The sequence below is a fragment of the Phyllobates terribilis genome, unplaced genomic scaffold (genome assembly GCF_046119375.1).
Source record: "Phyllobates terribilis strain yellow unplaced genomic scaffold, ASM4611937v1 Scaffold_14__1_contigs__length_39327217, whole genome shotgun sequence".
NCBI classification, from domain to species: Eukaryota; Metazoa; Chordata; class Amphibia; order Anura; family Dendrobatidae; genus Phyllobates; species Phyllobates terribilis.
In genome coordinates, this window is record NW_027362774.1 from 15,433,325 (window position 1) to 15,460,820 (window position 27,496).

At 49.8% G+C, this 27,496-nt stretch overlaps 1 pseudogene; it reads right to left on the reverse strand.

Annotated features, from left to right (window-relative positions):
• LOC141175777 (fatty acyl-CoA hydrolase precursor, medium chain-like) overlaps positions 1-27,496 on the reverse strand; it is a 120,334-nt pseudogene that overhangs the window by 44,248 nt on the left and 48,590 nt on the right.

A 27,496-nucleotide genomic window follows, 5' to 3' on the forward strand; every position in this document is an offset into this window, starting at 1 on the left:
GCTGGTGCAGTCACTGTGTACATACATTACATTACTGATCCTGAGTTACATCCTGTATTATACTCCAGAGCTGCACTCACTATTCTGCTGGTGCAGTCACTGTGTACATACATTACATTACTGATCCTGAGTTACATCCTGTATTATCCTCCAGAGCTGCACTCACTATTCTGCTGGTGCAGTCACTGTGTACATACATTACATTACTGATCCGGAGTTACAGCCTGTATTATACTCCAGAGCTGCACTCACTATTCTGCTGGTGCAGTCACTGTGTACATACATTACATTACTGATCCTGAGTTACACCCTGCATTATACTCCAGAGCTGCACTCACTATTCTGCTGGTGCAGTCACTGTGTGCATACATTACATTACTGATCCTGAGTTACATCCTGTATTATACTCCAGAGCTGCACTCACTATTCTGCTGGTGCAGTCACTGTGTGCATACATTACATTACTGATCCTGAGTTACATCCTGTATTATACTCCAGAGCTGCACTCACTATTCTGCTGGTGCAGTCACTGTGTACATACATTACATTACTGATCCTGTATTGATGGTAAATGATGAATAAAGGAGGATATAAATTGTGGAGGACTGTGAATATCTTTACCTGAAGAACCCCAGGATCCCCAGCCTGTACTGTAGGGACACAACCACTGCGTTCTCATAGGCACTAAGTGCGGAGCCATCAAACATGCCAGCGTGCCCGAACAGCAGCCCACCACCATGTATAAAAGCCATGACCTAGGGGGAAGGGGAACAGAATAACATTTATGGGAAAAGTCATTATTCTTCCAGGGCTCCGCTGGTAACCTTCAAAGAAAACTGCATATAGTGTTATATGGTGCAGCAGATATCGCTCACACACTTCATGTTACAGGTGTCAAATATATGTAACTAATAAAAAAAGTAGGAAACTAAGGAAAAAGCACAAAATAACACAAATACTTAACAGCTACAAAGACTGAAACAAGCTATAGTAACTACTAGTGTTGAGCCACCCCCGTAGTGTTCGGGTTCGGTTCGGTTCGTCGAACACCTTAGAACACCGTCGAACACTGTTAAAACCATTGGCAGGCAAACAAAAACACATAGAAACACATAGAAAACACCTTCAAAGGTGTCCAAAAGCTGACAAACTGCTCAGAAGACGCTCTCTTTAAAAAAGCCGGCCGGCAATTCAGCAGCGGCATACACCGGTACCCGACAATTTAGACAAGAAGGAATAGAGCATCACACATAGATTAGATAGATAGAAACATGTCAGCCACATATATATGAAGTACAGTGACAGTGTTGGTTACTATACTTGTCATTTAGTGTAAAGGATTTATTTAAAAAAATAATAGTGTTTTCGTGCACCGTCTCTTTAAAAAAGCCGGCCGGTAATTCAACAGCGGTACCCGACAATTTATAACAGAAAGAATAGAGCATCACACATAGATTAGATAGATAGAAACATGTCAGTCACATATATATGAAGTACAGTGACAGTGTTGATTACTGTACTTGTCATTTAGTGTTAAAATAAAGGATTTATTAAAAAAAAAATTGGCGTGGGGTTCCCCGTAATTTTTGTCCCTAGCGGAGGTTAAGCAGACGGCTGGGGCAGATGTTTGAAGCCTGGGAAGGGGGTAATACCCACGGAGCTTCCCAGGCTACTAATATCAGCCCCCAGCTGAATACCTAGCCTTTACTAGCTATTAAAATGGGGGACCCCCCCAAAAAAATGACGTGGGGTCCCCCCTAATTTAATAGCTAGCAAAGGCTAGGCAGACAGCTGGGGGCTGATATTAATAGCCCAGGAAGGGTGCCATGAATATTGGCCCCCTCCCAGGCTAGAAACACCAGCCGTCAGCCGCCCCAGAAATGGCGCATCCATAGGATGCGCCAATTCTGGCACTTAGCCTCGCTCTTCCACGCTGCCCTGGTGCGGTGGCAGTGGGGTAATAGGGCTGGGGTTCATGTCAGCTTATAATGCCAGCTGACATCAAGCCCAGGTTAGTAATGGAGAGGCGTCTATAAGACACCCCCATTACTAACCCCATAGTCAAAGTTAAAAAAAAAAACACAAACACCCAGAATAAAGTCCTTTAATTGAAATAAACACACAATTCTTTATTGTTCTAAATTAAACTCTACTTACCATCACGCCCATTCCAGCTGAAGCCAACGATCTCCTGCAATAAATGTAAAATAATAAAGCAACCTCATCCTTACCTTTCCATGGTTCCCACGACAGCTTCAGCTCTGCTACATTCACATGACAGGCTGGACCGCAGCAGAACGCTGCCATCCAGCCTGTCATCCCGCAGACACTGAGAAGCGCAGGCATGCTTGCGCTCCTCAGTGTCTGGCTGTGACGGCATAAAGATGAGCCGACAATGAACTCGGCTCACCTCATGCACGTCACTGACAGCGTGGGAGAATTCTCCTGCACTCAGCGCTTCAGCGTGAGAATTTTCCCACGCTGTCAGTGACGTGCATGAGGCTGATATTTAAATTTGGCGCACAAATCGGTGATTGGTCGCGGGCAGCGTCCGCGACCAATCAGCACGGTAGTGTTTAACTTTGGCGGCAAGATCAGTGATTGGTCGCGGTCAAGACGGCGACCAATCACCGATTTGTGCCGCACATTTAAATAGCGGCCGCGACCAATTGGATGTCAGCGCCGCTCCCCGGTCTTCCCTTCACACCCTAGCCGCTGATGTCCCCACAGTATCCGCATGGTGTTACAAAGGTCCGGACATTTGTGTTAAAAATCGCTGATTGGTCGCTGGCGCTGCCCGCGACCAATCACCGATTTGGGCGCCAAATTTAAATATCAGCCGCGACCAATCACCGATTTGGGCGCCAAATTTAAATATCCTCCGCGACCAATCACCCATCTTGGCTCCACATTTAAACACGGCTGTACTGATTGGTCGCGGACGCTATTTAAATGTGGCGCCAAAATCGGTGATTGGTCGCGCCCAGCGTCGGCGACCAATCAGCACAGCGGTGTTTAAATGTGGAGCCAAGATTGGTGATTGGTTGTGGCCGATATTTAAATTTGGCGCCCAAATCGGTGATTGGTCGCGGGCAGCGCCCGCGACCAATCAGCGATTTTTAACACAAATGTCCGGATCTTTGTAACACCATGCGGATACTGTGGGGACATCAGCGGCTAGGGTGTCAAGGGAGGACCGGGGAGCGGCGCTGCGGGTCGGGATACTTCTGCTGCGAGCAGTCGCTCATCTCCCGGCTTCTCGCAACGGAAGTATCCGACCAGGCAGCGGCGCTCCCCGGTCCTCACCAATACGATTAGCTGATTGGTCGCGCTCTCCGCACGCGACCAATCAGTGATCTTGGCGCTAAAGTTAAACACCGCTCTGCTGATTGGTCGCGGACGCTGCCCGCGACCAATCACCGATTTGGGCGCCACATTTAAATAGCGGCCGCGACCAATCAGCGAGCTTGGGGCCAAATTTAAACAAAGCTCTGCTGATTGGTCGCGGACGCCAGACGCGTCCAATCAGTGAGATTGGCGCCAAATTTAAACAACGCTCTGCTGATTGGTCGCGGACTCCAGCCGCGACCAATCAGCGAGATTGGCGCCAAATTTAAACCCCGCTCTGCTAATTGGTCGCGGATGCCGGCCGCGACTAATCAGCATTATTGGCGCCAAATTTAAACACCGCTCTGCTGATTGATTGCGGTCGCCGTCCGCGACCAATCAGTAGTATTGGCGCCAAATTTAAACCCTGCTCGGCTGATTGGTCACGGTTGCCGGCCGCGACCAATCAGCAGTATTGGCGCCAAATTTAAACCCCGCTCTGCTGATTGGTCACAGTTGCCTTTCGCGACCAATCAGCGATTTTGACGCCAAATTTAAACACTGCTCTGCTGATTGGTCGCGGCCGGCGATTGCGACCAATCAGCATTATTGGCGCCAAATTTAAACCCCGCTCTGATGATTGGTCGTGACCGCCGGCCGCGACTAATCAACATTGTTGCCGCCAAATTTAAACACCGCTCTGCTGAATGGTCGAGGTCGTGACCAATCACCATTATTGGCGCCAAATTTAAACACCGCTTTGCTGATTGGTCGCGACCACAACCTATCAGCATTATTGGCGCAAAATTTAAGCCCCGCTCTGCTGATTAGTCGCGACCGCCGGCTGTGACTAATCAACATTGTTGCCGCCAAATTTAAACACCGCTCTGCTGAATGGTCGAGGTCGTGACCAATCACCATTATTGGCGCCAAATTTAAACACCGCTTTGCTGATTGGTCGCGACCACAACCTATCAGCATTATTGGCGCAAAATTTAAACCCCGCTCTGCTGATTAGTCTCGACCGCCGGCCGTGACCAATCAGTGATATAGTCGCCAAATTTCAACACCGCTTTGCTGATTGGTCGCGGTTGCTGGCCGCGACCAGTCAGCGATTTTGGCGCCAAATTTAAACACCGCTCTGCTGATTGCGCCGGGTCTGCCGCATACATATTCTAGAATACCCGATGCGTTAGAATCGGGCCACCATCTAGTTTCATGAAATAATTAAAAAAAAAATTGACGTGGGGCTTCGCACTATATTTGTGTCCAGCCAGGTACAGCAGGCAGGAACGGGCTGCCCCCAACCACCAGCTGCCTATTTGTACCTGGCCGGACACAACAATATAGGGAAGCCCTTTTTTCTTAATTATTTCATGAATTTCATGAAATAATTAAAAAAAAAAATACGTGGGGCTTCGCCCTATTTTTGTGTCCAGCCAGGTACAACTAGGCAGCTGGGGGCTGGAATCTGCAGCGCAGGGAGGCCCAAGCTTTCTGGGTCCCCCCAGCTGCAAATTGCAGTCCGCAGCCACCCCGGAAAATGGCGCGTTCATAGAAGCGCCATCTTCTGGCGCTGTACCCAACTCATCCAGGGCCCTGGTGCGGTGGCTCACTGGGTAATAAAGGGGTTAAGGCCAGCTTGGCATTATCAGCTGGCCCTAAGCCCGAAATTCATGGGGTCATGCCAATATTAGACATGACCACTATGAATTTCTAGTAAAGTATTTAAAAAAAACACAACACCCAGAATAAAGTCCTTTAATTGAAATAAACACACAATTCTTTATTGTTCTAAATTAAACCATACTTACCATCACGCCCATTCCAGCTGAAGCCAACGATCTCCTGCAATAAAAGTAAAATAATAAAGCAACATCATCCTTACCTTTCCATGGTTCCCAGACAGCTTCAGCTCTGCTACATTGAGATGACAGGCTGGACCGCAGCAGAAAGCTGCCATCCAGCCTGTCATCCCGCAGACACTGAGAAGCACAGGCATGCTTGCGCTCCTCAGTGTCTCGCTGTGACGGCATCCAGATGAGCCGAGGTCATGTCCAATGAACTCAGCTCACCTCATGTACGTCACTGACAGCGTGGAAGAATTCTCCTGCACTCAGCGCTTCAGCGTGAGAATTCTCCCACGCTGTCAGTGACGTACATGAGGTCAGCTGAGTTCAATGGACATGAATGAGCTCACCTCATGCACGTCACTGACAGCGTGGGAAAATTCTCCTGCACTCAGCGCTTCAGCGTGAGAATTTTCCCACGCTGTCAGTGACGTGCATGAGGTGAGCTCATTCATGTCCAATGAACTCGGCTCACCTCATGCACGTCACTGACAGCGTGGGAAAATTCTCACGCTGAAGCGCTGAGTGCAGGAGAATTCTCCCACGCTGTCAGTGACGTGCATGAGGTGAGCCGAGTTCATTGTCGGCTCATCTTTATGCCGTCACAGCGAGACACTGAGGAGCGCAAGCATGCCTGCGCTTCTCAGTGTCTGCGGGATGACAGGCTGGATGGCAGCGTTCTGCTGCGGTCCAGCCTGTCATCTCAATGTAGCAGAGCTGAAGCTGTCGTGGGAGCCATGGAAAGGTAAGGATGAGGTTGCTTTATTATTTTACTTTTATTGCAGGAGATCGTTGGCTTCAGCTGGAATGGGCGTGATGGTAAGTATGGTTTAATTTAGAACAATAAAGAATTGTGTCTTTATTTCAATTAAAGGACTTTATTCTGGGTGTTTGTGTTTTCTTTTAACTTTGACTATGGGGTTAGTAATGGGGGTGTCTTATAGACGCCTCTCCATTACTAACCTGGGCTTGATGTCAGCTGGCATTATAAGCTGACATCAACCCCAGCCCTATTACCCCACTGCCACCGCTACAGGGCAGTGGGAAGAGCAAGGCTAAGTGCCAGAATTGGCGCATCCTATGGATGCGCCATTTCTGGGGCGGCTGACGGCTGGTGTTTCTAGCCTGGGAGGGGGCCAATATTCATGGCACCCTTCCTGGGCTATTAATATCAGCCCCCGGCTGTCTGCCTAGCCTTTGCTAGCTATTAAAATAGGGGGGACCCCACGTGATTTTTTTGGGGGGGGTCCCCCATTTTAATAGCTAGTAAAGGCTAGGTATTCAGCTGGGGGCTGATATTAGTAGCCTGGGGAGCTCTGTGGGTATTACCCCCTTCCCAGGCTTCAAACATCTGCCCCAGCCGTCTGCTTAACCTCCGCTAGAGCCTAAAATTAAGGGGAACCCCACGCCAATTTTTTTTTAAATAAATCCTTTATTTTAACACTAAATGACAAGTACAGTAATCAACACTATCACTGTACTTCTTATATATGTGACTGACATGTTTCTATCTATCTAATCTATGTGTGATGCTCTATTCCTTCTATCCTAAATTGTCGGGTACAGATGCTGAAATGCCGGCCGGCTTTTTTAAAGAGACGGTGCATGAAAACACTATTATTTTTTTTAATAAATCCTTTACACTAAATGACAAGTACAGTAAGCAACACTGTCACTGTACTTCATATATATGTGGCTGACATGTTTCTATCTATCTAATCTATGTGTGAAGCTCTATTCTTTCGGTTCTAAATTGTCGGGTACCGGTGTATGCCACTGCTGAATTGCCGGCTTTTCATGTTTCACTGTTGGCACTGTTCCCATCGATTTGGGCAATCACTGTAATGCCACAACCACCATGGCTGTGGCATTACATTGAGTGGCAGACAATCCCTGCATGATTGGTGCTCTAAATAGCGCCAGACATACAGGACACGCTTTTGGTGCACGAACAGTTATCGAACATAACCTCGAACAGCCGAATTTTTTGCAAATCGTTCGGGTTCGTCGAACAACTCGAACACCGCCCAAAACAGCTCGAATTTGAGATTGGCGAACAGTTCTAGTCGAACAGCGCTCATCTCTAGTAACTACCTTCACAAGAAATACACAAAAAAATGGGATTGCTGGGATCGAGCTTTTCCTCTACTTAGTGTAATTTCAGAATACTTTGTCCTACCTTACAATCTGTGCTCTTGTTTGTGATATTGATATTATACTATTTGTGCTTATTTACAAATATTTATTATTGTTGTTCTGATATGTTGTATCACGTTAACTGCAATTATCTCGACTGTATAAACCAAGTTTTCCCTCTTTTTTCCTTCTCTACTTTCCTTATTTCTCCTTATTCCCTCTTAATAAATATTTTTCCCCTTATTACTTATTTTTTTGCTCCCTCTTTTCCACCCCCCCCATATTTATCTTAAAAATTTAATAAAAATTGTTGAAATACAAAGAATGAAACAACATGAAATTAAAGGGCATCTGTCAGCAGGATTATGCTCAGTAAACTATATACACTGTCAGGAGGGTGACATTACACTGACTATAATGATACCTTGGTTGAGGAAATCCGTCCTGTGGTTCTTGTGTAATCTTTACTTTCTACATCAACCAAGGTATCATTTTAATTAGTGTAATGTTTCCCTCCTGACAGTGTATGTAGTTTATTGAGCACAATCCTGCTGACAGGTGCTGTAGCATCGGCGTCTCTGCCCCCTGACAGGCAGAGCTGCCGTCTCCCTTACCGCCGCGCTCCTGGCCCGGCGTCTTCCAGCCCTCCTGCTGCTGCTGCCGGCGTGCACAGCTTCCCGAGCACTGTGCTTAGGGTGCGCGCTCACTCCCTCTTAAAGGGGTCACGCGCGCCATCCTAAGGAGTCCCCGGCCAATGGCCGGAGGACCTCTCATATAAAAGGCACCTCCTCCAAAATGGAGTTGCCCGTGCAAGGTTGTAGCTCTGTGTTCTAACTCTGCTTCAGCCCTCAGGTCCCGCTGCTAGTCTGACTATCAGTCCAGTCCGCCAGCCTGACTACCAGTCCAGTCCGCCAGCCTGACTACCAGTCCAGTTCGCCAGCCTGACTACCTGTCTCCGCCAGCCAAGTATACTCTCCAGCCCGACGGTCTGCCTACTGTCTAAACCCGCTAGTCTGTCTATGGGCCAGGCTTGCCTGCCTACCCGGAGAACATACCAGTTACCTGCTGTGCCTACCAGCCAGCCTACCTGGAGGCTCCTGCCAGTTACCCGTGGTGTCTGCCAGTCCGTCTACCCGGATCACCCGTCAGCCTGCCTGCCGTGCTCATCTGCTGTACCCGTCCCTGCCTTCTGACCCATGGGAGTCACCTGCTCTCATACAAGGACTGGTCCAGAGTAGCACCTGGTCCTTCTGCTCGGTCCTTCCCTGGTTCATGGAGTCGATTGAGCCGCCGTGCGACCTTGGTCAGTCCGAGTTGATACCTAGTTACGCCCCTCTGGTCCCTCCTTGCACCGCAGCACAGAGGTTCCACCACCCGGATCCGTAACAGGTGCACTTTAAGAACAAACTTGCAACATAATGAGACTCCCAATAGGGCGCACGCAGCTGTGAGGACCCTCGGGCATTAGTAGAAGTAAACACTGCAGATACTTACAGGTAACTTAGAATTCTTTTCTATGTCAGCCGGAGAAAACACATTCAGGTACAGGCAATCTTCTGAGGAACGGGGCAGCTGTAAAGTGGTTTGGTAATATTCTTCCATCTCCTTCATGATGTCTTCTACCTGTAAGCACCTGAAATATACAGAATCAATTAAAATAAAATTCAATGGCTTGCTTTGCATATAACCAGGCTAGCTGTCCTTGTCACACACAGTGTAGGAAAGACAAAGTGCGACACGGAGGGATGAGGGGAAGGGAGCCTAGACACTAGGGAAAGGGGGAAATGGAGACCTCCTAGGCTGATCTGGAATCACCCTGTCTACCCCTACCGTCCCTACATTGGTTCCTCACCAATCGTCGCACAGGAACCTATCCCTTTATTTCCTTAGTGCTTGGCCCTAGATAGGGAAGAGGGGAATGAGCGCTAGTCGATCCCCACTGACAACTAAAGACAGCAAGGGGAGACAGACACGGGGGAAGTAGCTTATCTTGAGTTGACTTAAGAAAGATGGCACACACGTCCTCTTAGCACCAGAGAGGAAGTAAGAACTGCACTTGCTCCAAGCCTTCACAAAGAGTAATGTGAATATCACCGGCACCTCCCTCTAGCAACAGCCAGTATTTAAACACCCAGCCTGGGTGTCAATTAGCCGGAGGGAACTAACCGCTGGGTCCTAGAGTGTGACAACTAAGAAGGTGTCTGTAATGCCAAATGAAGAGATCTTCTGCAAACAACTGCAGGGCGACTGTCGGTCACTTCTGACACACCCATGACAATACCCCCCCCCCTCTACAAGTGGCATCCAGACACGCAGGACCAGGTTTCTCAGGATAAGAGGTTTGGAATTAACAAACCAACCTGGGAGCGTTCATCTCTGATGTCGAAACCACATCCTCTCCTCTGGACCATAACCCTTCTAGTGCACCAAGTATTGTAGAGAACGACGTTGTAGACGAGAATCTACAATCCTCGAAATCTGAAACTCCAGATTACCATCAACCATTACAGGTAGCGGTGGTAGAGGTCAGGGCTAAAGAGGTTCCACATATTTCTTGAGTAAGGACCTGTGGAAAATATTGCAGACCTTAAGGGCCTGAGGAAGCTCAAGAAGAAACGCTGCTGAGTTAATGAGGGCGGTAATTTTATAGGGACCAATAAACCTAGGTCCCAACTTCCAGGACGGGACTTTCAACTTAATATTCCTAGTAGACAACCACACAAAGTCATCACATTTAGGTCCGGACCTGGCAACCGTTTTTCTGTCAGCCATATGTTTATACCTGTCTCCCATGATCTTTAAATCACTCAGGACCCCCCGCCACACCAAGGAGAGCGACCAAGCAAAATGTTCCTCCTCAGGAACTCCCGAAGCTCCTCCCCCACTAAAGGTACCAAACTGTGGGTGATAACCTTATGAAACAAAGAACCAGTGGATTCTTCACGAATTAAATTCTGCCAGCGGTAAGTAGAATGCCCAATCCTCCTGATTTTCGGAGACGAAACACCTGAGGTAGGTCTACAAATTCTGATTGACACACTCGGTCTGTCCATTCAACTGAGGGTGGAAGGCACCCCCCAGTCGAGAACAGAATGCCTTCCAGAACTTGGAAACAAACTGGGTCCCCCGATCTGACATCACATCGGAGGGAAGCCCGTGAAGCTTCACAATCTCATTTATGAACACCTGAGCAAATGTCTTGGCATTTGGGAGTGCAGGTAATGCGACGAAGTGAACCATTTTACTGAACCTATCTATTCTACAACCACCAAAACCACCGGTTTGCCTGCAGAAACCGGTAGGTCAGTAATAACAGAAATAGGATGGACAGCCCCCTCCAACCAATGTCGCCATTCTTCAAATGCCAATTTGATTGCCAAAAGTTCCCTGGGAAGAAATGGCACCAGAGGGACCCCGCAGAATCCCACCGCTGTCACCAATGTGAAGAAATGGCAGCAGAGAGACTACACAGAATCCCACCGCTGCCACCACTGGTGATGGATTCTCACCCCGCTACCCACCTGATGCCAAAATTACGTCAGACAGAGTACGTGATACGGATCTGCCCTTTGCACCAACGTGACATTCCGCACCCCCTCGAGGACATATAAGGTCAGATTGGTACAGTTCTACACAGACACCCCCTGTCCACACGGATACAGGAAGGCACTAGGGAGTGAGAAGAGGTGGCCCACTCAGTCACAGACGTGGCACCACACTCGCTCACACCCCTGACAGGTTGAGAGGCTCCTTCACCAGCTACAGTGAAGCAGAGCCTGGTCAGCCTGGAAGTGCTGCCACCCGTTTCTATTAGATATAACGGACTTTTATCGGGCTAGAAACCAGCTCGGTAGCGTGTTCATTGGACCAAACAATGGACGTGAGAGTTCGTGGATCGAGATAAAATAACAGCCCAAGGTTAAATTATATATTTAATCGCCTTAGGGGCACACTAGAGAATACACTATATACAGTACAGACCAAAAGTTTGGACACACTTTCTCATTTAAAGATTTTTCTGTATTTTCATGACTATGAAAATTATACATTCACACTGAAGGCATCAAAACTATGAATTAACACATGTGGAATTATATAGTTAACAAAAAAGTGTGAAACAACTGAAAATATGTCTTATATTCTTGGTTCTTCAAAGTAGCCACCTTTTGCTTTGATGACTGCTTTGCACACTCTTGGCATTCTCTTGATGAGCTTCAAGAGGTAGTCACCGGAAATGGTTTTCACTTCACAGGTGTGCCCTGTCAGGTTTAATAAGTGGGATTTCTTGCCTTATAAATGGGGTTGGGACCATCAGTTGTGTTGTGCAGAAGTCAGGTGGATACACAGCTGATAGTCTTACTGAATAGACTGTTATAATTTGTATTATGGCAAGAAAAAAGCAGCTAAGTAAAGAAAAACGAGTGGCCATCATTACTTTAAGAAATGAAGGTCAGTCAGTGCGAAAAATTTGGGAAAACTTTGAAAGTGCCCCCAAGTGCAGTTGCAAAAACCATCAAGCGCTACAAAGAAACTGGCTCACATGAGGACCGCCCCAGGAAAGGAAGACCAAGAGTCACCTCTGCTTCTGAGGATAAGTTTATCCGAGTCACCAGCCTCAGAAATCGCAGGTTAACAGCAGCTCAGATTAGAGACCAGGTCAATGCCACACAGAGTTCTAGCAGCAGACACATCTCTACAACAACTGTTAAGAGGAGACTTTGTGCAGCAGGCCTTCATGGTAAAATAGCTGCTAGGAAACCACTGTTAAGGACAGGCAACAAGCAGAAGAGACTTGTTTGGGCTAATGGACATTAGACCAGTGGAAATCTGTGCTTTGGTCTGATGAGTCCAAATTTGAGATCTTTGGTTCCAACCACCGTGTCTTTGTGCGACGCAGAAAATGTGAATGGATGGACTCTACATGCCTGGTTCCCACTGTGAAGCATGGAGGAGGAGGTGTGATGGTGTGGGGGTGCTTTGCTGGTGACACTGTTGGGGATTTATTCAAAATTGAAGGCATACTGAACCAGCATGGCTACCACAGCATCTTGCAGCGGCATGCTATTCCATCCGGTTTGCATTTAGTTGGACCATCATTTATTTTTCAACAGGACAATGACCCCAAGCACACCTCCAGGCTGTGTAAGGGCTATTTGACCAAGAATGAAAGTGATTGGGTGCTAAACCAGATGACCTGGCCTCCACAGTCACCAGACCTGAACCCAATCGAGATGGTTTGGGGTGAGCTCGACCTCAGAGTGAAGGTAAAAGGGACAACAAGTGCTAAGCATCTCTGGGAACTCCTTCAAGATTGTTGGAAGACCATTTCCGGTGACTACCTCTTGAAGCTCATCAAGAGAATGCCAAGAGTATGCAAAGCAGTCATCAAAGCAAAAGGTGGCTACTTTGAAGAACCTAGAATATAAGACATATTTTCAGTTGTTTCACACTTTTTTGTTAAGTATATAATTACACATGTGTTAATTCATAGTTTTGATGCCTTCAGTGTGAATGTACAATTTTGATAGTCATGAAAATACAGAAAAATCTTTAAATGAGAAGGTGTGTCCAAACTTTTGGTCTGTACTGTACATAAGGGTTATACATACACAATGGTCAGAGTTGCAAGCACAATAGTAGGGGTACAAAAAATAAAAATCAGTTATTAATAGTCAGTTACCAGTCAGACGGATGACCTGGCTTTCAGGGGAAGGGCTGCCACATGGGAGGCTTGTGGGGCCCTCTCTTTGGTACAGGACTTCTCCCACACGACGTGACGTCACGACCTCCCAAGGACAATGGAGCAAGGGCTGCTGGGGCTCTTAACCTCTCTGGGTCACTCTCCTTACTACCCCATGGTTGGCCTTAACTTTCCCCCCCTGGTCTCTTTCAGCTACAAACTCTAAAAACTAAAATGGGATATACCTCCTTAATGGACAGTCCTAGGGAGCCGTTTCTGGTGTCATCGGACACAGCCGGGCCCCTGCTACTGGACTGTGCTGAAAGCCAGAGTGACATTCCCCTGGTTGGTGTGTTTCCAAAAATCGACTTGGTGTATCACTGGGATGTATCATATTCCCATAACTCGGTGTTTGTAGCGCCGGCGTCCCTGCCCTCTGCTAGGCAGGGACGCTGTTCCCCTCACCTCTCCACTCCGTGCCCGGCGTCCTCCTCCCGCTCTGCTGGCAGCGCGCGCTCCTTCCCGGCCACTGTGCTTAGGGCGCGCGCGCGCGCTCTCCCTCCCTCTTAAAGGGGCCGCGCGCGCCGTCCTAAGGAGTCCCCGGCCAATGGCCGGAGGACTTCACCATATATAAGGCACCTCCTCCAAAATGGAGGTGCCCGAGCAATGTTGTTGCACTGTTCACTACTCTGCTTCAGCCCTCAGGTCCCGTTGCCAGTTACCTGCCAGATACCTGCCAGATTCCTGCCAGCTTGCTGTCTTATTCCTGCCTGATTATCTGCTACCTGCCTGCTAGTCTGAGGTCCGACGGTCTGCCTTACTACTCCTGTCAGTCTGTCTAAGGACCAGACTGTCCGCTCACCTGGGAGCGCACTTCAGCCACCTGCCTGCTTGCCTGAGGTCCGACGGTCTGCCTTCCAACTCCTGTCAGTCTGTCTATGGACCAGCTTGCCTGCTCACCTGGGAGCACACATCTGCTACCTGCCTGCTAGCCTACCTGGAGGCTCCGCCATCACGTGCTGTGACCACCTGCCTGTCCAGTGACTCCTGCCCGCTCACCTGGGAGCGCTCATCTGCTGCCTGTCTGCTAGCCTACCTGGAGGCTCTGCCGTCACGTGCTGTGACCACCCGCCTGTCCAGAGACTTCTGCCCGCTCACCTGGGAGCGCTCATCTGCCGCCTGTCTGTTGGTCTTCCTGGAGGCTCCGCCGTCACATGCTGTGACCACCCGTTCATCCAGAGACTCTCGCCTGCTCACCTGGGAGCTCACGTCTATCATCAGCCGCCACAGGTCGTACCAACCCTTTACCCAGAGACTGCCCCGGTCACTTGCCGTGACCATCTGCCCGTTCATCCAGAGACTGCCCCGGTCACTTGCCGTGACCATCTGCCCGTTCATTCAGAGACTGCCCCGGTCACTTGCCGTGACCATCTGCCCGTTCATTCAGAGACTGCCCCGGTCACTTGCCGTGACCATCTGCCCGTTCATCCAGAGACTGCCCCGGTCACTTGCCGTGACCTCCAGCCCGTTCACTCAGAGACTGTCCCGGTCACCTGCTGTGACTTCCTGCCCGTCTTCCCTGGTCGCCACCCGCTCCCTTACAAGGACCGCCCCCTTGTATAGTAGCTCAGAGGTTCCGCCTCCCAGACCCGTTACAGTTTGCTCGGGCCATGGAACCCGGTGGCACCCAAGCTCCCTCGCTCTCGGACCTGTGTCATGAACTGTCCCGTCAAAGGTCCCAACAGGAGTCCATCCTGGGTCACCTGCGGAATGTCAATACTCGCCTGGACACTCTGACTGCTCCACCAGCAACCTCCACCAGTGCCATGTCTCGCAATCCGGCAGCTCCGCTGCCCACTAATACCATGGTATCCTACCCCGGACCCCGGCTTTTTGCACCTCCTCGCTTCGGAGGCGACTCCGCCCAGGCTCGGGGCTTCATAAATCAGTGCACCCTGCACTTTGAACTATTGTCCCACCAGTTTAACTCCGACCGAGCCAAAATTGCATTCATCATGTCCCATCTCACCGGGGAGGCCCTGGCCTGGCTAAATCCTCTATGGGAGAGAGGAGACCCCCTGGTGTCCAACTTGCCTGCTTTTCTCACGGCTTTCCGGAAAGTCTTCGACGAACCCGGACGGAAGACCTCATCCGCATCATCACTGCTACGCCTCCGTCAGGGAAGTCTCACCGTGGGCCAATATGCCATACGGTTCCGTACCCTTGCCTCGGAGCTGGCCTGGGATAACGACGCTCTGGTATCCGTCTTCTGGGAGGGTCTGTCCGGCCGTATTAAAGATGAACTTGCCGGTCGGGACATCCCTACCACTCTCGATGACCTAATAACTCTTGCCACCCGGATTGACCTACGGTTCCAGGAGCGTGCCAAAGAGGTCACCCGTGAGAGGAGGTTACCACGTCTAGCTCCTACTTTTCAGAAACCCGTCACTCCCTCCGTCTCTACCCAGGTACACTCTCCTGAGCCTATGCAGGTCGACCAGACCAAGATAGTCAAAACCCGTCAGGACTTACGCCGTGCCGAGGGGAGCTGCTTCTACTGTGGCAGTAAGGAGCACCGGATCCGTACCTGCCCAGAGAGGTCGGGAAACGCCTGTGTCTAGGTTCGCTCAGAGAGGTCGACCTAGACAAGAATAAATCCTCTCCATCTCTGCTGTTGTCAGTCTCAATCGTCTGCGGGGAGAACCGTTATTTCGAACTAGCCCAACTTGACTCTGGAGCAGCCGGGAATCTTATTTCACAGTCCCTGGTAGAGAAATACCGCATCCCCACCAAACCTCTGGCTGTACCCTTGTCTGTTGCTGCCGTGGATGGGGGTCTCTTACCACGCCCCATCCAACTCATCACCGAATCCATTACTCTGCAGGTGGGAATGCTGCATTCTGAGAGTATCTCCTTTCATGTTCTGCCTGGACTCTCTCACGCCCTCTTGCTAGGCCTACCTTGGCTCCAGAGACATGCACCCGTGCTTGACTGGCAGACCGGAGAAGTCCTTCGCTGGGGACAGGACTGCCATAAGACCTGTCTGGTTCCCGTCCATCCCGTCCGTCCTTCTCCTACCCCAGCTAATCTACCTGGACTTCCGATTCCTTATTGGTCTTATGCTGATGTCTTTAATAAAAAGGAAGCAGAGACACTACCTCCTCATAGACCATACGACTGCCCTATCGACCTGTTACCTGGTACTACTCCTCCCCGCGGGCATATTTATCCATTATCCGCTGCTGAGACCCGGTCGATGTCCGAATATATTGAGGAGAATCTGGCCAGGGGATTCATCCGGAAATCTACCTCCCCGGCGGGAGCAGGCTTCTTTTTCGTCAAAAAGAAGGACGGCTCTCTCCGTCCCTGTATAGACTATAGAGGCCTTAACCAGATCACGGTGAAGAATAAGTACCCCCTTCCGCTCATTCCGGAGTTATTTGATCGTCTGAGGGGGGCTAGAATCTTCACCAAACTGGACCTCCGTGGGGCGTACAACCTGGTTCGTATCCGTCAGGGGGATGAATGGAAGACGGCATTCAACACCCGGGACGGCCACTATGAATATCTGGTAATGCCCTTTGGTCTCTGTAACGCTCCTGCCGTCTTTCAAGAGTTGGTCAATGACATCTTCCGGGACCTTCTCTACTCCTGCGTAGTGGTGTACCTGGACGACATCTTGGTCTTCTCTCCGGATCTCCAGACTCACCGGAGGGACGTTCGTCAGGTCCTGCTCAGGCAGAATCACCTCTTCGCTAAATACGAGAAGTGCCTCTTTGAGCAGACCTCGCTTCCGTTTTTGGGCTACATTATTTCTCAGACCGGCCTACGAATGGATCCAGAGAAACTGTCTGCCATCGAGAAATGGCCTCGACCGGAGGGGTTGAAGGCCATTCAGCGGTTCCTGGGCTTCGCCAACTACTACCGCCTCTTCATACCACACTTCTCTTCCCGGACTGCCCCAATTTCCGCGCTCACCCGTAAGGGTACTAATCCCAAAGAGTGGCCGCCCGAAGCAGAGGAGGCCTTTCTTTCCTTAAAACAGGCCTTCTCTTCCGCCCCGGTGCTGCATCGCCCGGACGGCAACAAGCAGTTCTTCCTGGAAGTTGACGCCTCCTCCTCTGGAGCCGGAGCGGTACTTACTCAAAAATCATCTTCCGGGAGGATGGTAACTTGCGGCTTCTTCTCTAAACTCTTCTCCTCCTCAGAGCGCAATTATTCCATAGGAGACCGAGAGTTATTGGCCATCAAACTGGCATTGGAGGAGTGGCGTTACCTGCTCGAGGGGGCTCTTCACCCGGTAATAATTTACACTGACCACAAGAACTTGGCTTACCTCCAGCATGCCCAGAGACTTAACCCGCGCCAAGCCCGGTGGTCCTTGTTTTTTGCTCGCTTTGATTTTGTTCTTCATTTTCGCCCGGCTAACAAAAACGTCAAAGCAGACGCCTTGTCCCGATCCTTTCTGGTGTCCGATCTCGAGGAAGAACCTAAACATATCATCGATCCCGCCAGAGTAATGCAGGTGGCTCCCGTGAGTCTAAATCGTCTCCCTCCCGGTAAGACGTTTGTTTCAGTACCTGATCGGAAGAAGATCCTACACTGGGGCCATTCGTCTAAACTAGCTGGCCACGCCGGTCAGAAAAAGACCCTCCAGCTTATTGCCCGGCACTACTGGTGGCCTACCCTGCACAAGGACGTAATAGACTTTGTTTCTGCCTGTGTGTCCTGCGCCCGCAACAAAGTCCCGAGACACCTGCCAGCCGGTCGCCTCCTTCCGCTTCCTGTGCCTGCTGCCCCCTGGCAGCATATTGCTATGGACTTCATAACTGATCTCCCCGTCTCCGCCGGTTGTACGGTCATTTGGGTGGTCGCTGATCGCTTTTCCAAGATGGCTCACTTTATTCCCCTGCCAGCCCTCCCGTCTGCACCCGAGCTGGCTAAGGACTTTATCCGCCACATCTTCCGTCTTCATGGCCTGCCCCTCCACATCATGTCGGATCGTGGGGTACAGTTCACCTCACGTTTCTGGAGAGCCACTTGTAAACTGCTAGACGTCACCCTGGACTTCTCTTCTGCTTACCACCCACAGTCCAATGGTCAAGTGGAGCGGATCAATCAGAACCTGACCAGTTACCTCCGGCACTTCGTTAATGCCCATCATTCAGACTGGGTGGATCTCCTACCATGGGCCGAGTTCTCTTATAACAATCACGAGAGCGAATCCTCCTCCAAATCCCCGTTTTTTGTAGTCTTCGGTCAGCATCCTCGGATTCCTTTTCCTGTCTCCACCTCTGTGGACAACCCAGCTGCGGAATCTCTCGTTAGCAAATTTTCCTCCATTTGGGAGAGTACCCGATCCGCACTCCTTCAGTCATCCGAACGGATGAAAAGACACGCTGACAAAAAACGCCTGGATCCTCCACAATTTCATCCTGGAGATAAAGTCTGACTCTCATCTAAATATGTCCGACTCAAGATACCTTCTTACAAGTTAGGGCCTCGGTTCATCGGTCCTCTGGAGGTCATCAGTCAGATCAACCCGGTGGCCTATAAATTGATACTCCCGGCCAACTTACGGATCCCTAACTCCTTCCATGTATCTCTCCTCAAACCTGTGGTACTTAACTCTTTTTCCAAGTCTACAGGTACGCCTCCTGCTCCGGTTTCTGCTGAGGACGAGTTTGAGGTAGAGAACATTCTTGCCACCAAAAGGGTAAGAGGAAAGACCTTTTTTCTAGTAGATTGGAAGGGGTTTGGTCCTGAGGAGAGTACGTGGGAGCCCCGGGAGAACATCCATGCCCCTCTTATCCTAGCTAAATTTCTGTCTGGCCTAAAAAAGGGGGGGCCTAAAGGGGGGGTACTGTAGCGCCGGCGTCCCTGCCCTCTACTAGGCAGGGACGCTGTTCCCCTCACCTCTCTGCTCCGTGCCCGGCATCCTCCTCCCGCTCTGCTGGCAGCGCGCGCTCCTTCCCGGCCACTGTGCTTAGGGCGCGCGCGCGCGCTCTCCCTCCCTCTTAAAGGGGCCGCGCGCGCCGTCCTAAGGAGTCCCCGGGCAATGGCCGGAGGACTTCACCATATATAAGGCACCTCCTCCAAAATGGAGGTGCCCGAGCAATGTTGTTGCACTGTTCACTACTCTGCTTCAGCCCTCAGGTCCCGTTGCCAGTTACCTGCCAGATACCTGCCAGATTCCTGCCAGCTTGCTGTCTTATTCCTGCCTGATTATCTGCTACCTGCCTGCTAGTCTGAGGTCCGACGGTCTGCCTTACTACTCCTGTCAGTCTGTCTAAGGACCAGCCTGTCTGCTCACCTGGGAGCGCACTTCAGCCACCTGCCTGCTTGCCTGAGGTCCGACGGTCTGCCTTCCAACTCCTGTCAGTCTGTCTATGGACCAGCTTGCCTGCTCACCTGGGAGCACACATCTGCTACCTGCCTGCTAGCCTACCTAGAGGCTCCGCCATCACGTGCTGTGACCACCTGCCTGTCCAGTGACTCCTGCCCGCTCACCTGGGAGCGCTCATCTGCTGCCTGTCTGCTAGCCTACCTGGAGGCTCTGCCGTCACGTGCTGTGACCACCTGCCTGTCCAGAGACTTCTGCCCGCTCACCTGGGAGCGCTCATCTGCCGCCTGTCTGTTGGTCTTCCTGGAGGCTCCGCCATCACATGCTGTGACCACCCGTTCATCTAGAGACTCTCGCCTGCTCACCTGGGAGCTCACGTCTATCATCAGCCGCCACAGGTCGTACCAACCCTTTACCCAGAGACTGCCCCGGTCATTTGCCGTGACCATCTGCCCGTTCATCCAGAGACTGCCCCGGTCACTTGCCGTGACCATCTGCCCATTCATTCAGAGACTGCCCCGGTCACTTGCCGTGACCATCTGCCCGTTCATTCAGAGACTACCCCGGTCACTTGCCGTGACCATCTGCCCGTTCATCCAGAGACTGTCCCGGTCACTTGCCGTGACCATCTGCCCATTCATTCAGAGACTGCCCCGGTCACTTGCCGTGACCATCTGCCCGTTCATTCAGAGACTGCCCCGGTCACTTGCCGTGACCATCTGCCCATTCATTCAGAGACTGCCCCGGTCACTTGCCGTGACCATCTGCCCGTTCATTCAGAGACTGCCCCGGTCACTTGCCGTGACCATCTGCCCGTTCATCCAGAGACTGCCCCGGTCACTTGCCGTGACCATCTGCCCGTTCATTCAGAGACTGCCCCGGTCACTTGCCGTGACCATCTGCCCGTTCATCCAGAGACTGCCCCGGTCACTTGCCGTGACCTCCAGCCCGTTCACTCAGAGACTGTCCCGGTCACCTGCTGTGACTTCCTGCCCGTCTTCCCTGGTCGCCACCCGCTCCCTTACAAGGACCGCCCCCTTGTATAGTAGCTCAGAGGTTCCGCCTCCCAGACCCGTTACAGTGTTGAATTATAATATCTGACACAAAGGACCTGCTGCATAGCTTGGAATCTGCAGGGTGCCGTCCTGTGCAGCTATGGTGGCGCACCCTGATAGTGGATGTAGGAGAACCTCAGCAGATCACAGCGCTGTTACTGAAAATAATTTCTAAACAAAGACCTTCCCTGATTTTAGCACCATATGGTGACCATATATTGATAGATACCAGTCTTGCAGAACATATAAGAGATTACAGCACAGTTATATATAGTACCTTACAGCTGACGTTCTTTCTGATTAAATCGTTCACTTTTCCTTTCTTTTCCATCTGGCCCAGACCGACACGACAACTTCTCCAGCCAGGACTCAGAGTCTCAGGTCTGCAGAGATCACAACAAAGACACATTTGACTCCTCACATTTCAGGCCCCGTCCCCATCTATTCCCAACCTGCACAAACTCCTCATCCAGCTGATATCCCAATACTGAGCCGCTGCTGCTGTATGTGTCCCTATTACTGCACCTGCCGTGTGCTCTCTAGATGGTAAAACAAACCTCTAGACTATAGAAATGCCGTGTGCAAGTGATCTAGAAAACAGTGCCCACATTTTGCCCCCTAAAAAAAAAGTAATAGTGCCCTCTGTATGCCCCTTTGAAAGTCATAATAACCTGAGTTCCCCTATAATGATAAGTGCCCACTTAAGATTTAATAATATCGTGAGTCTCCCCCCCATGTACTGCTCCCCTGTACAGTGTATGATGCTCTCTTATACACAGTATAATGCCCCTGACTATATAGTACTCCACACACAGTATACTGACCCCGTAGTAGCCCCCAAACTGATGTCTCCAACTCTGTATGATGGCCCCTACACTGTGCAAAGACCCCACATTATCTCCCACTCTTTATGATGGCCCCTACTCTGTGCAAAGACCCCACATTATCTTTCACACTCTATGATGGCTCCCTCCCATTAGGCAGAGTCTGTAGTATAATGCTCCCCCCCATAGGCAGAGTCTGTGGTATAATGCCCCCCCATAGGCAAAGTCTGTAGTATAATTCCCCCCATAGGCATAGTCTGTGGTATAATGCCCACCCATAGGAGAGTCTGTAGTATAATGCCCCCATAGGCAGTCTGTAGTATAATGCCCCCCATAGGCAGACTCTGTAGTATAATGTTCCCCCCACAGGCAGACTCTGTAGTATAATGCTCCCCCTTCATAGGCAGAGTCTGTAGTATAATGCACCCCCCATAGGCAGAGTCTGTAATATAATGCCCCCCCCTCCCTTAGGCAGAGTCTGTAGCATAATGCTCCACCCCTTAGGCAGAGTCTGTAGTATAATGCTCCACCCCATAGGCAGAGTCTGTAGTATAATGCTCCCCCCATAGGCAGAGTCTGTGGTATAATGCCCCCCATAGGCAAAGTCTGTAGTATAATTCCCCCCATAGGCATAGTCTGTGGTATAATGCCCACCCATAGGAGAGTCTGTAGTATAATGCCCCCATAGGCAGTCTGTAGTATAATGCCCCCCATAGGCAGACTCTGTAGTATAATGTTCCCCCCACAGGCAGACTCTGTAGTATAATGCTCCCCCTTCATAGGCAGAGTCTGTAGTATAATGCACCCCCCATAGGCAGAGTCTGTAATATAATGCCCCCCCCACCCTTAGGCAGAGTCTGTAGCATAATGCTCCACCCGTTAGGCAGAGTCTGTAGTATAATGCTCCACCCCATAGGCAGAGTCTGTAGTATAATGCTCCCCCCATAGGCAGAGTCTGTAGTGTATTGCTCCCCTCCATAGGCAGAGTCTGCAGTATAATGCTCCTCCCCATAGGCAAAAAATAAATAAACACAATATTCACCTCTCCTCCTCGTTCCCCCGCTGCTCCGAGCACCAGCACATCTTCACAAAAGCGGACTGGGCGCCAAGTGATGACGTCAGTGACGTCAGATGCAGAGGGGAACTAATGGGAGAGAGAGCGTCGCGCTCCCTCTCTCATCACTTAACTTGAGGTGACGGGCGGGGGGTGGCACCGGGGGCCCCCCTCCTGCTCAAGGGCCCCATAGAGGCCGCCGGGCAGTGCAGGGACATAGAGTCCCCCTGCTAAGCTCCGTAGTATAACTGTATTGACGTGCTGTGCATGCCAATACAGTTACACTGGCGTAGCTCCGGGTGGGCCCCCTCAGAACGTGCGGCCCTTTTGTCCCATTGGTAGCTACACTACTGGGTGTCTGTAATGCCAAACGAAGAGATCTTCTGCAACCAACTGCAGGGCGACTGTCACTTCTGACACACCTGTGATAGTTCTTAGTCAGTGTCATAGAAATATTAGGAATTTCTCTCTCCCAGACCCCTCTTCATTCCCCCTCCCCTATAGTAATTGTCAAAAGACCAAGATCAGACTCTTGGACCATCTGCTTCCATGCAAATTAGCCCACGCAGCAGAAGTAGCTTGTAAGCAAATGCTAGCACAAAAGGTGCTACTGACCCAATTAGCATATGAGTGTAGTTTCCAGTGACATAGACCTGTGACAATTTACATCTAGCTGAGGAAAATTTAATCCCCAGCTTCAAAAGAATTCAACAGAAATCTGCAGCCGGGCCAGCGCCGATATGGAATATGGAATATCTAAAGTTCTGTACTTCTGATAATAATTGGGCCTATATTTTTAGTGGCAGGGTCAGCTAAGGAACTATATGCTTATTTTTCTGCTGCTGTGAGCCCTTCCGGGGAGCTGTGACGCAAAAGTGCCAAAATAACAGACCGCAGCGATGTCATATGTGGTCTCTAAAGAAAGGTAAATTCATAATGGAAATTATGGTGTTCTTTGCAAGCTTCTGCGATCAACGAGCGATAAGTTATCCCAGAAGTTAGCAATTTTAATAAAAATGTGAAGGCTGGAGCCCAGCTCACGTGATGCCATCCCAGGGAATGTGTGGGCAGGTCTCCCCCTTTGGCATAAAAGACCCCACTGAGGATGGATCAGCATTCATTGCCGGGGGGTATAGAGACTATAAGAAAGGATCACGTTCAATAACGGTCAAATTGGGACGCCCCCCTCCAGCTATTCTGAGTCGTCTCTGTGAACTTTATAGTAAGTTTCTTCTTTAATCCTGTTCATTTTGTGTAACTGTATATTCCGTACTGTATTGTTTCCATTTGTAAAATCTTGTATATTTTTCATAAACACTGTCTACCTTTTGGATTAAATATAAAATTTAATAGGCCTGTTTCTTTTGCTCTGTAATCGTTCCCTCCCCCGAAGCCACATATGCTACCAGAACGCAGGCGTCCGACCAGGCCTGTACTATATTTCAAATTTGGTCGGTGGTGGCAGCGAATAATAATAAGTGGGCTATCGTGAAGCTGGCAGTGACCGTACTGGGCGTATACACATATTACATGCATTGGGATCCGGAGTTGTGTACACCATACGCTCACTGGGTGCTTGCCGATACCTACGTAGTGAGTAATCGGGGTCGTGTGCACGAATTCCTGACGAAATCCTGACAGTGACGGCAGCGGTGGGATATTATGTAATCTCCCCGTTGTCGTCGCTGTGATTCCCTGACAGTCAGTGTCAGCTGGGTGAAGCTGAGCAGAGCAGAGAAGAGTGGATTTGTTTTGGACAAAGCCAGAATCTCTCTATAAGAAGAGACTGCTCCGGCTGTCTGCACTAAACTGTAAGTATCACTGGTTGCTATTGACAGTAGCTGTTTTGTTCAACAGAACTGGGACTAGCTCAGTTGTATGCGAGTAGTCAGGGTCTAATTTGCTTACTCAGCGCCTAGTCAAGGCTATGGATTTTGTGTTTATTATTTTTGTTTTTATGCTGCAAAACCAGTGGAAATAAACATCACATTGCTTTGACACAAGAATCCAGTGCCTGTGTGAACACTGCCTAAAGCCTACCTGAGAGCGTGAATCCCTAGAATTGGTGTTTGAATATGGAGCATAGTCCAAAATGAGTACAGGTGGTTACAGTGTATAGAATGAATGTCCTGGGTAAAGGCGGTTATGTAATGACCCAAAAAGGGGCCATTACGAACATTCTGCATTCATAGGAGTCTGTGTAAGGCTGCGTGCCCACGTTGTGGATTACAAGCGTTGTTGATGCGGAATTTCCGCAGCGGAAACGCTTGTAAAACACTTTGTAATCCGCACCTCATGGTCCCCAAGGGGATTCCGCAAGTTCTATGCCCACGCTGCGGATTTTTCCGCAGCGTTTATGCTGCGTTCAAAAATCCGCAGCATGTTCATTAATTTTGCGTTTCCGCAAGCGGAATTGCCTTTTGCAATGCATTAAAAAACGCAAGGCAATTCCGCATGTGGAAATCGCGTGATAAACGCGTGCAGAATTCCGCATGCATTTTTACTTGCAGAAATGAAGCAGAAATTTTCTGCTTCATTTCCGCAACGTGGGCACATAGCCTAATCATTTATGATTTGATGTTTTGCCTGGTGTCATTCTGTTAAATTAAATGTAAATTGTTGCTCTGTAATACCATTGGAGGCCAGTAGGTGGCAGTATAATTGTCGGCAAAGGACTGTATTGCACAGCACTGCAGAAGAGTCATATCAACGCTCGGCACCTACGTCTGGGCCTAATAGTGACTCCTGGCCCTACTACTCGGGTGTGGCATACATTACATCTAAAATTTCTAGTGTCACAAGCAAGATATTTACTTGTGTGCCTTATGTTCACCTTGGGCTGAATTAACCAGGTCCTGTTTTAAAAGAACTTTATTTGCCTGAAAATAGGGGAAGACCCTGCCGCCGCAGGTGCTTCAGCACGCACCAGTCATCCGTTATTTTGCAGTTTCCTACGCGCCACTGTGGCTCCTGAATACTTGGAGCTCAGAATATCATGCTACAGAGGCCTAAGTGAGTACTGCTCGGAAAACCAAAGGGGGGAGAGACTGTCTGTACCTTTATCTCTCCTCTGGTATAGCCCACTTTACAAAAACATGTTGCCTCTGCAACTCTTAAAAGGTGCCACTCTCCCATTTCCCAGCTGTTGCCTATAGTAACGCCTGCCAAAATTTTGAGTTATTGCATAAATTGATCCATCTGGTCTGGTCCAGGATATCAAAAGCAATGTCTCGCAGCAAAGATAGCTACACCAGGAAGACTCATCAGCAACCCAAGTGATGTGGCCATGGAAAAGTTTACCTTGTACCGCAGGGAGTGCCAGTCCATCTTCAGCAGTCACAGCACCTAGCTGTGTCATGTCTCTAACCATGCCATATTACTTTGGGCCCCCTGGATTCCCCCCTATGAAGGGGTGCCATACACCTACAGAGAGTTCAGAGAGAGAATGCAAGCTACCTTCAAATTGTACCCTGGAAAAGGTGATGGAGCAGTTGGAGCGACTGGAGTACCCCTCTAGGCAGAAAAGAGAAGATTCTCCAAGATTAGAATGGGAACGGCCACCTCCTGGACCAAAAGAGAACAGACGCTGACCCCCAAAAAGGTCTTCAGATACCAGGTACAAGAGTACCCGAAGACTGGAATGTGGATACTGCCATCGATGTGGGCACCAAGAAGAGGGTTGCAGGCAGTTAAACAATTATCCCTTGAGACAACGGAACATCCTTCAGGAGGAGAGATCTTAAGCCTCTTAAATTCAACCTGGATGCCGAATTAATGGAGTGAGTTTCCCTGCCTTGATTAACACCGGATCTCAAGTGACCACTATCTGGCATATGGCATTTGAAGAGTGCCGAAAAGGAGCCCAGCTGACACAACCTCCAAAGGCCTGGCTCCACATCATAGCCACCAATGGAAGTCAGTAGCCATAAGCGGCTACTGGGAACCCACACTTCGGACTGGAGAGACCAAACTCCCATGGCAAGGGGTAGTAGTGTTCCAAGTTTCAGAAAATTACAACTTTCCTGTAATTCTAGGCACTGATGTTTTCCGAAACTGCTATACCAAAGTGCTGGAAGCCCTGCAACAGGCCTTACCAAATGTACCCAAAGACTCTCAGAAGGCTATTTATGAGACCATGCAGGTGTTGGCAGCTCAACAGAAGTTTACAAACAAAAAAGGTGAGATATGCCACACCTGCATCTAGGATGCCAAACCTGTCCGGTTACAACCTGGAACAGAGACTTTGGTATGGTGTAGAGCCTGCATGGGTGTGCGGGGACAAGACTACGAGGCCCTTGTAGAGCCTTTCTTCATAAGGGATGAACTACCTGTCCTAGCAGTAAGAAGTCTAGTTACAGTGTCCAGAGGGCAAGTATCCATTCGTCTGATCAATCTAGGGGACCAACCAGTGGACCTAAAGAAATATTATGCAGTAGCCAGCCTTTATAATGTCCACCCAGATGATCTCCTGGAAACCTCTCTTATAGCTTTGCAACAATCAACCTCAGCAGAGAATGCAGCTGAAGATCCTGCCTGCCTCACAGCCCTGGTGGGACACATTGAATTGAGTTGGCGATGATACCACTCCAGACAAACAGATCCAAGCAGTACTATAGGTAGCCAAACAGCACGAACAAGCCTTCAGTTAACCCCAATGGACTATGGGCAGACCAGTCTAATCTTGCATACCATCCCTAAGGGCGACCATCTACCCATCAAAGAAAAGTACAGGCCAGTACCCAATGCCATGTACCAGCAGGTGAAGAAAATGGTCCAGGATATGAAGACAGCAAATGTGATCAGGGATATAAACAGTCTGTGGGCTGCCCCCTTGTTCTAGTGAAGAAGAAAGATGGAACTGTGACATGCAGAAGTAGCGCTGTTGCTTTAAAAGCATCCAGCAACTAGAGGGGTTAACACAGTCACAGGAGACAGGGAGGGTTTTAGCAGAGCCACAGGGGGATTGTGGGGAAGTTGTTTACTGTCTGGCTGGAGCCGAAGAGAAAGATAGTGTGTGTGTTCTGTATCTCACAGAAGCGCCCCTGTAAGTGAAAAGGATTCAAGTCAGAAGTGAAGCTAAGCACAGGTCAGGTAGAGTTCCTGAACTAGCAGTGCAGAGTATTGTCAGGCAGAAAGATAAGGACTGGAAGAAATTGTGTCACAGGGATCATCTCCCTCAGCAGACCCTCCCCCCCTCCTCCATCGCACTGTGCTGTAAAGAATGCTG